General features: G+C 34.4%; 1 long non-coding RNA gene across 1 annotated transcript; it reads right to left on the bottom strand.

Annotated features, from left to right (window-relative positions):
- Positions 1–3237: 3237 nt before the first annotated feature.
- Positions 3238–8630, bottom strand: LOC133529846 (uncharacterized). Its single transcript, XR_009801230.1, has 7 exons — positions 7918–8630; positions 7361–7491; positions 6849–6975; positions 6344–6472; positions 6022–6105; positions 5334–5533; positions 3238–3858 (listed from the first exon to the last, which is right to left on the bottom strand). It is a non-coding gene; the product is annotated as an uncharacterized LOC133529846 (long non-coding RNA).
- Between the last annotated feature and the right edge of the window lie 1372 nt (positions 8631–10002).

The raw sequence follows: 10002 nt of genomic DNA, 5'->3' as shown, positions 1-10002 counted from the left end.
CGCTAGTTGTTACCTGGTATTAGTTTTCTTTGAAAAGAATATTTGTAGTCTTACATGCATGTAAAATGTATAAGTATTGGTACAAAAAACATTGACTTACTTAATAATAAACATAAAATATTTCAATACAGGCGTTATTTTCAGAAAACAAAACTATAATACCTGAAATTAAATAATGGTGTTAGCATATTCATGTTTGACAGGTTTTGGAACGATCCCTTTTTTATCGATTGTTTTGGTCTACTTAAACTGACTATTAAGCAAATGCTGTCATTGTGAGCGTAAACGACATTGTGTGCGTGAACAAGGTAGTGTGCGTAAACGTCATTGAAATTATCTCCGTCTTTCTCTGAGCCGTGTATGCGAAAGAGACACAGTTGATAATTGGCATTAATATGAACGTTATTGTATAGGGAGTATGGATTGGTAAATAAGATGTAACTTATGACCTTTCTTCATGAATCGTATGTTGTTACGTGCCGCGAAGCGAACAACCTCTTCTCTGATTTTGATGCCCTGGTACATCAAAGCTAGAAATACGTCATAAATCTTCACCTGTCGTCATTGTGTCGCTATTGTGTCGCTATATTGTCGCTAGTCGCCAATGTGTCGTCATTGTGTCGCTATTGTGTCGCTGTTATGTCGCTATTTTGTCGCCAGTCGCTAATATGTCGCTACTAAAGAGTATAAAAGGGCCGGAAAGTACGGTAGGGGGGGATTCATTCTTCGACTGTCAGACTAGCAGTATCTCTGGCTTTGAGTAAGTCAAGTTTCTCTACTATTCTTTCTATTTGTTTGTGTTTGCTGGGAATTATCCTGGTGAATTTAAACTTGTAAGATTATGTCTGTGTTTGGCATTGCGGGGACAATGTTGTCGTAATGCTAAGCTTAGGCTATGGTGGAGATTCTTTACTTCCTTATTTGTGTTACTGTATTGTGAGTTTTTGTTAGTGAAATTTAACTTTGTTATTTTACTATCTTTCTATGAGGTTAGTTTGTTATTTTATAAAGCCAGATCACTGTTTGGACTAACAGTTTGTCCATCTAAGCAGCTTCTCCCTAACGGTGACAAATTGCAGCTGTTTAGAAGTCTTTTGCTCCAGGTTGAGAGGACTTGGCGTCTCTTCTTTACCAACATAAGAGGCGAGCATACTCTCCCTAGTCTCAAAGTCCAGCTGTTAGATGAATGTGAGGGCATCACGTGCGTGCCATTGGGAGTAATCCCTACTCACTGAAGTCTGCAGTAATTGAGGCTAGGTCCCGTATTAAATATATTTATATATTTCGGTACTCTGGTTCGTGCTTGTGCTGGTTGCAGGGAAAACTTCTGTCGTGATTGATACCAAACACAAACAAAGTCTTAGTCATGGCAGCGTTTCCCATGTAGCTAGTACGGGTGTGGGCTAGGTTGCCGATGTTTTTATATACATGCTAGGGCGGTCTATTCTCATCCACCGTGCCCACGTGGCGATGAGGAGGGGGCCAATCACACAGACACTAGGGTTTGCTATACCTCGGTTTTGTCGGCCGAATGCTTACAGCTTAGACTTAGGGATACACTTGTGTATGTTCCAAATCACTAGATCAATGGTAAGTACGATCTGTGTTCTGGACATACTAGATTAGGGACTAAGGGCAGGAATAGGGTAGAGTCACACACACTGTTATAGGGTCTCTCTTATGTTTGGTCTATAAAGTTGATTGGTTGGTGTATATTTCTCTTTTAAAGGTTCTAATGACGAGAAGCTATGGTTTTATATCTTGTACTGATGCTAATATAAGTGAAATATTGGTAATGGAGTCTAATTACCTAAATCTTCCAGACTGTTACTTATCCTGAGTGGAAAATTTAAGGTTACCTGTAAAATCTTTTATCTATTTATTTTCATTTCTGGGTTTTTGGGTGTAGAGACGAAGTACTGAGTATTGCAATCAGGTTCTAAGGTATTTATAAATTCAATTCTTAAATATCAAGTTGGGTTTAGGAACACAGACTATTCTAAGATTAAAGAATGGTTTGTTTTAGAGACCCTTTGGCAGGCGAGCGCAGTCCATTGGAATCTTTGAGTGGAATAATGCTCACCTTGATATTTCGATCTCATAAAGTACAATAATGAGCTAAACTTGTACTTCGTTTATACATTTGAAAGGCCTGGGAATTCAGCCTTCCTTTAGCTATGGGGATTAGGTAATGGCTTAGTAGCCTTAGTTTTTGGATATGAAAAAAGATAAGTAAATGGTGTCTGACGAATACTTATCGCTTCTCTTCGTCAGCCCCTAGGATTGCATAGGTTTCGAAGCGTTGGTCATAGCCCGTCTGGCTAATAAGATAGGAGTAGGTGGCCCGATTGATATTGCTAATCGGAGTAAGAGTCTTCAGACCTGCATCTAGCATTAGAGGCAGCACGTGAGAATAATTCACACCTCGCTTAGAAGATAATAGGTAATAATATTTCATTTTATAAGAATAGTGTGTAAATGGGCTTAACCCAGAAGTGCTGCTTCAATGTTACCCCGAAGACTTAATAGGAGTAGCAGGATTTTACCAAAAATATTTTTATATTTATATTATCTTACATGCTGCAATACTATTTTTATATTATCTTACATGCTGCAAAACTTTTCTAATGATTTAATAAAAATATATTTAACTTTACATCAAAAATCACATTGACGTTTCTGTATCTGTAACTTAAGGCTACACTCGACGCCAACGACTCGCGCGTGTGGGCGGAGCCTATATCCTTAACCATGACATTGCTCATAACTTTTAGTTTATTATACCTATATTTTCTCTCTACTCATAAGGTGTTTTACTTAATATAAAAATGGTTTAGAGTAACTTAGTTTTACGGTGTTTTGTCTTAACATAATATCCTTTAAATCACTTCCTATCATCATAAGAAATAATGTAGTACAGTAAATATCAGTTCCTTTACATTTAGGTAATAAATAATTAGGTAGAATCAAGAGTCCAAGATTTAGTTGTTACTCATTAAAGAATTAGGGTTCCGCGGTTCACTTCGAGGGGTCCTAACCTTAACTAGACGATCACTTGGCCAAATTATTGTTAAGGTAAAATTATTATTGGGGTAAAATTTTAGGAGTAATTTTAAAGGTGGGATTGTTTACGATTAGGTTCAGTATTTTATTAGGTCTGGGGATTATTAGATGGGGTAGTTTGGGGTGTAGGGGTAAAACTATGGGAGTAGAATTTAAGGGTGGTATCAGCTTAAGGTGAGGTAGATTGCGGTATAGGTAGGGAAGGTACATTTTGGTGCCGTGACCGAGGGATCTAAAGTGTACCACGTTTGGGGCACATTTTGGATACCAAGGGTTCTAAAATATAGTAAAAGTAGCCATTCAGGCTACATTTTGGTGAGCCGCGACGCAGGATTTATTTTACCTGGTTTACTATGGTTTTTTAAGATATATCTATGTAAAAGTAGCCATTCAGGCTACATTTTGGTAGGCCGTGTCCAGTATGCAGCGTAACCTCGATGGTTATATTTTAGTGGAATCGACACCAAGGATAGAAAGTAAAAGTAGCCATTCAGGCTACATTTTGTTGCCGTGAGAGCGGAGTGGGTACACTGAATTTTGGACTCTGTTTTTATTGTGTTTTAAATAAAAGTCATAAAATCTAACGTTTATTTTTCAAACTGTTATTATGTACAAAAAAAATCCTTAGAGTTATTGTCTACTTAATAAAAAAATCCTTAGTTATTTTCTATTTAATAAGTTTATCAGTCTTCTTTACTCGTTTTCTTCTCGCCGTTGTTAGGGGATTTATTTCATATTTGAGACGTGTCATCTCAAAATAATCAATTATAATTCCATCTTCTTGCGCCTTGATACCTGAAAAATAATAATAGCAAAATTAAAATTAGTATAACTTTAGTACATACAACGACTATCTTAAGCGAAAATAATTATACTTGTTCCTTTCGCGTCATAGATTTGTTAAGTAATTATATTTATAGCAGGGACCAATAACAATAATGAAATAAATAAATAAATATTTTCAAGTCAGTCTTTCACATATCGACCGTGTCTCAAATTAGGCAAAGTTTGTGCTATAGGTACTATGCGGCGTAGTGTATATTTCTATGGATAAGTACATACTTAAAACTTAGATAAATAGATAATATCCATGATTTAGGAACGCAAATTCGTGGTAGACCCGCAACGCATATGCGCAGTAGATGTGCAAGTGGATGCTTTTGTTAGGCAGCTGTCATAGGAAGGGTCGCTACCTAGTAAGCTAGGAGGCTAGTGCCAATAGTCTAGACATAAGTTAACATTACCTAAGTCTACCTAGGATGCGGTTAGGTATAGCCTAGATAAAACACAGGTCTGTTAGAAGTTGTGCTTTACTCGAAAAATTATGGGGGCGTGAAATAGTTCATTTCACGTAATTTTCTAAAAATATTATGAATAGGGCGCGTATTCCGCATCTTTCTTACTTTTCTATCTTATATGCCGGCAATCCCTCTGGGTTTGCGATCGCTCGACTTACGATTGGGCGATTTGTTTGAAATTTGTTTTCTATATCATATAAATAGCTACGCGCATGTGATAATATAGGAGTTCGACTGTTATTAGAAAGTTTATAATCTCATAAAATATCATCCTATAAGCTACAGACTGGTTAATAAAGTTCATGCATTATCTGACGGTTAAGCACAGCTTTGTCACTCATAGAATAGTAGCAACAAACAGTTCATTCTGTTAGGTACAATTAATCTGTATGAACGTGGGTCTAAGTAACAACCACACATACGTTAGGACTATGTTTGGTTTGATTATTGTATGTGAACATCATACATTAGTTACTGTAGGATAATCATGTATATATGTATGAACTAGGGATCTGATTAAGTACAGTTGACAGAGTTATTTACCACACATGTTAGGACATTTAGACTAGGAAAGCAAACAGTCATAGTACGTCATATAATAATTATTAGAAGATTAGTAGTACATATACATATGTATGAGAATTTAGCTACATAGGCCTTCTTCAGAACCCTCACTATATTTATTAAGAATAGCAGTGAAATATGTGCATAGTTACTATCTACAGTCATTGCTATTATTTGCTAGGGCCTGTACGAGTGCTTTGTTTTCATGAAAATCGACCGAGATATGTAATGCGTTGTTGCCCTGACTAACGGCGCACATACAAAAACATACTTATTTGTAGTATAAAAGTATACTAGACATAGGTTGACTTAGGATTACAGTACTGATCTGCTGATGGTACTTTTCCATCATATTCTGACTACGGTCGAATAATAGTACATGATTGGTTAAGCTAGCATACTAAGTACCTAACATAAAAGATCTTGAGTGTCATTTTCCCTATAAGTAGTATTCAATGTAGACCACTGCTGATGTGGGTGCAGGTTTCTAGAAATAGAGCCGTGGGACAGGAACTTTGAAGTGGCAGTAGACAGCAGCCATTGTTACAGCAAAAGTTGTGTAATAAAATTATTGAACAGGAGTCTGGAGAGGTGTGGTCCTTCGTAATCTGAAATAAATAGGCAAGCATTAGAAAAAATCTGTTAAAATTAAAGAGGAGTAGGTAGCGTTATATTTTCCTTTTTGAGGGTCAATTTTAGTTAGGCTATATATCAACAATTTTCTTAAGGCATCCATTCGCGGGGGCGCGTTTTTATTGTAAGTACATAAAAGGATATATAAACACATTTTATAGAAATATTAGGGTTCATAATGTAAAAATAGGTGCTACTTAAATGTTCCAAATAAAATAATTCTAAAAAGTTTGAAAATCTTTGCCTTGCAGGACATACTTCCTTAATCTAGGTCACAAATAAGCTAAGCTAAGTCAAATTAGTCAATAGAATTAGAATAGGTTATGTGAGGCTAAGCACAAACTTCATTTCTCCGCTCTTTCATCGAGAACTCACCGATTAGGTTTTAAAAATTGTGTCAGGTATAAGTTCCATAAATAGCATTACATTCTGTACAATTTATTACAATAAGAAAAAAAAATACCTTTCAGAAATAGAAGCATTCCATAGTGTGTATTTTGAGGCTAGACGTAATGACTCTGCGGGGCACTGTCAGTTCTCCGGAACACTGAAATTGAAAATGTTTAGCTTAAGTAGGGTATATTTAAGAAAACTTATTTTTAAGGCTCTTTAAAGGGTTTTATTTTCTACTATAAGATACTTCACATACATCACAGTTCAGAAAAAGGAAGACTAAACAGTTCAGATTTCTTTATGACAAATGAAGAAAATTAAGTTGCTTATTTTACTAAGTAGGGTTAAGTCTAAAGATAACTTTTCAAGGTGGCATTGGTTACTACACTTACTTGAAAATTGTGGTAAGACATGGAGAAACAGGAATCATGAAAATAACCATAGATATTTCGTTCGTTTGGCTTAAGTTTAACTGACTGCTGGGTGAACTAACGGCCAGGTATCAGGAAACCATTCTGTTGCTGAAAATTTAAACATATGTATATTGTACATTTTATTGCATTAAGTAGAATATTTGAGACCGATAAAAATAAATGAGTAGATAGCAAACATCAAAATGACCAACTCAATGTACTGCACGTGGTCAATGTTCAAAATAACACTGTAATAGGATTTATACAAAAGTTAGTCTGAAATTATATAAACTTGAGGATAGCTATTTATAAGTATTATTAGAAGTGTTTATTTTAAACTAGAAAGGTTTTAAAATTTAAAAAAAAAAAAATTTTAGTAGGTACTAAAAATTTTTAAAGCGAGAAAGTTTTTCCAAAATTTCTGTTTCTAAATAGGATTAAGAATAAAACATTTGCTTTTTAGTGACATAGTTGTTGTACTTACTTAGAGATTATCGGGAGACTCGGAAAAGTCCATGGAAACAGCAAACGGAAATTTGCTCCGCTCGGCTTAAACATCACCAAACACTAGGTATGGGTATATATAGGCAGCCATCAGACTTGTCTGTTTGCTGAAAAATTAAACATATATTGTAAGGTTAATTGCAAGAAGAGGGATATTTATGACAGGTTCGAGTTTAGGTTCACTTTTTCAGTTACCAGACAACTGCCGGGATCCTTTTAGAAAGATAACTACAAATTCACTAACAAATTTTTAGTAACGCAAGAAATCCTATTCATATTTTAGCTGAAGTCATCACATAATTTTAAATTTTCATAACATCTTGCACTTCCAAATAAAATAAAATAAAACTCATATTTAAAAAAAAAACAAAAAGACACCCATATCATCTTATAGAACAATAACATTTTTCGAATTCCAAATACAGTAAGGTAAGGCCTAAGGGAATTTGTTTAGTAGTAGTCTAGTAGTAGTATTAAAAATGTCATACTTACTCTTTAAGGTTGTGTAAAGATTCATCAAATCCAGCAAGCGGGGTTCTCCAGCATAATTTCAATACATTTTCATTGTTAACAGTTCATGTAAGTCAGGCAACAGGGACTATTCCAATAGAGTTGTCAGTTTACTGAAAGACACATATAGTTTGTAAGTCTTATTGCAATAGAAAACGCGTAGTAGAGGATCAATAACATTAGATAGGCAGCATAAAACAAAATTAGGAATGTCATCCCGTCAGTACTTTGATTGTTTTCAGTTTTATTCGAAAAGAAATGTGTTTGTGTTGGTGAACAAGACAGTAAAAATAAGGCTATACAATACTCTAGGCCACTATAAGTAGAATAATACCAAATTGGGAAAAACTTAATGCTACCCTGAAACAGACAGTACTCGTATTGTCTCGTATTTATTGGAAAAGCAGTTTTATTGATAGATAGGTCAATTTGTGGGTGGTAATTATTTTCTATCAGGCTTTAAGTATGTGAGTATGTTTGACGACAGGGCTTCAATAGCAGTGATTTTTCTAAATGACAGAATAAAAATAGAAACTTACCTTGCTAGGAGTGACAGATTTCATATTTGAGCCCATTTCGATCGGTATATCGATTCGAACAGGAACTAGGCACATTAATTAAACATCCTTGTTTCTATACAGTTCAAACTTTAGGTCATACGACTCGTAGGTCATCGTAGGGCACTAGATTCATTGAAGATTATAAAATTTGACAAAAGTGAAGAACATGATCGTGTTTTAATCCGAAATTCTATTTCGTTTGTCTTGTACAGTTCTTGCGATTGGCAATGGGTAGGATATTTAGAGAATCGTAAAAAGCACACTCGAGGACGATCTTTTCCAGTACAATTAAAATTTCTGTCGTGATAATGCTTTGTCAACTTTCTCCATACAGCTTATTTATTTACAATATGGCGGTTAGATGGTTGTCATTTATTTGCTTATTATGGTTTTATTCACTGTGACACTGATAGTTGAGGTAACTTTGGTATTTATGACCTTAATTAATAATTTCGAGATTTAATAACAAGTTTTAGGCATTGAAAATGAATGCTGTTAATAGAAAATACTAATAAAAAAAAAACTTAAATGAACGGAAGTAAGGAAAGTGTCAGAGCTTAGGGCTGCCATGATTAAAATATCATTGTAGGTCTAGTATCGTTTATGGTATGACGTGATTGAATCAATTACTTTAATTTACTTATTGGATAAATGCATCCTTACTATCATATTAATATAAAATATTCAAATCTTAAAACGGCCAAATTTCATTGTATTTTTTTTATATCTAGTTACACACGCCATCTATGGGGAACATTAACTAAGTCGGCTAAAATCCGATTAAATCATGTAGGCAGTGTTTCGTATGTTGTCAGGAATGCTAGGACGTATTTTTAATTTTGTCGCACATGGACCGACTTCTAGAAAATATTGTTTATGATTAAAAGCCGGTTTACACGATCGATTTATTTTAGGATTAAAAATAGTTAATAAAATATTGCATTTTATTTTTAACAGGTCAGATACGAAATAATCTTTTGGCAGAGAATTGAATAATCTCAAAATGTATAAATTCCGAGTACTACTTCCATCTAGTGTCGAGTAGAAGTACTTAGACGTTCCATGATTGATCGATGACTAAAATTAATTAGTAGGTGGCGCTAAAAATCAAAAATACTAGAGTAATTTAATTAGTCAGGAGGTTTTATTTATCATCATTTTTATTTTACTTTATCTTTGGCTAGTACTATTCATCGATTATCATACAGTAGCATGTATTTCAATATTTATTTGCTCCAATCTGTTGTGTTTCGAATCGTGAAATGAAATTTGGCAGCTTATCTTTACGGCGTCATCTGACGGCGAACTGTGACATTACTAGAGTGCGGAAGTGAATACGTAGATAACCACCGTAATGGTGTCGCTATTTGGCACTAGGTGACAAAAACATCGATTAATTGATTATGATAATTTATGGTCAAAATTATTTGTATATTTTGCTAAGAATAAGAAAATAAAAAGAATGAATTCTTAAAAATCAATAATATAAAATACAATCCAGCAGGATGCACTGGGTACAAGTTTTGTTTAGGGAAGTCAGCTTTTCGCTCATACATTTTTGAGTTTCCGCCTATAAAATACGCTTTCGATGCGTTTGACAGTTTGAAGCCGTGAAGATGGAGTAAAGACTGTCTAATTGTTTTTTGTTTTCAAGTGATCGTAAAAATAAGCCTAGGACGTTTTAATAATGGAAAACCGTATGTGAGAGAAGTAAAAATCGTTGTGAAGTTTAGGATAATATGTGTATTAGCAAACTGAGGTCATGACGTGTGGTCGATCTTAGTTATAATAAAAAAAAAATGGTGTTTGTAACCGGGAGTATTTGTTTAGACAGAAATATGCCATTAGGAAGTGTTAAAATAAATTGGATAGTGTTTAGAACAAAAACAAATATAGATATTATCCCAGAGATTGATTATAAGTGCTGTAACAGTGGTTAAAAGTGGAAACATTAGCAAGGAATGTGCATTGGAAACGTAAGTACAGAATATTTTCACAGGAACATATTCTGTAGGTTGTTTGTATATGAAACAAATTTTAAATCTTCGGTTCGCGTTATATAAA

This window comes from Cydia pomonella, chromosome 21, assembly GCF_033807575.1.
Source record: "Cydia pomonella isolate Wapato2018A chromosome 21, ilCydPomo1, whole genome shotgun sequence".
Lineage (NCBI taxonomy): Eukaryota > Metazoa > Arthropoda > Insecta > Lepidoptera > Tortricidae > Cydia > Cydia pomonella.
The sequence above is the reverse complement of the archived record's forward strand: the minus strand, read 5'-3'. Positions and strand labels throughout refer to the sequence as shown.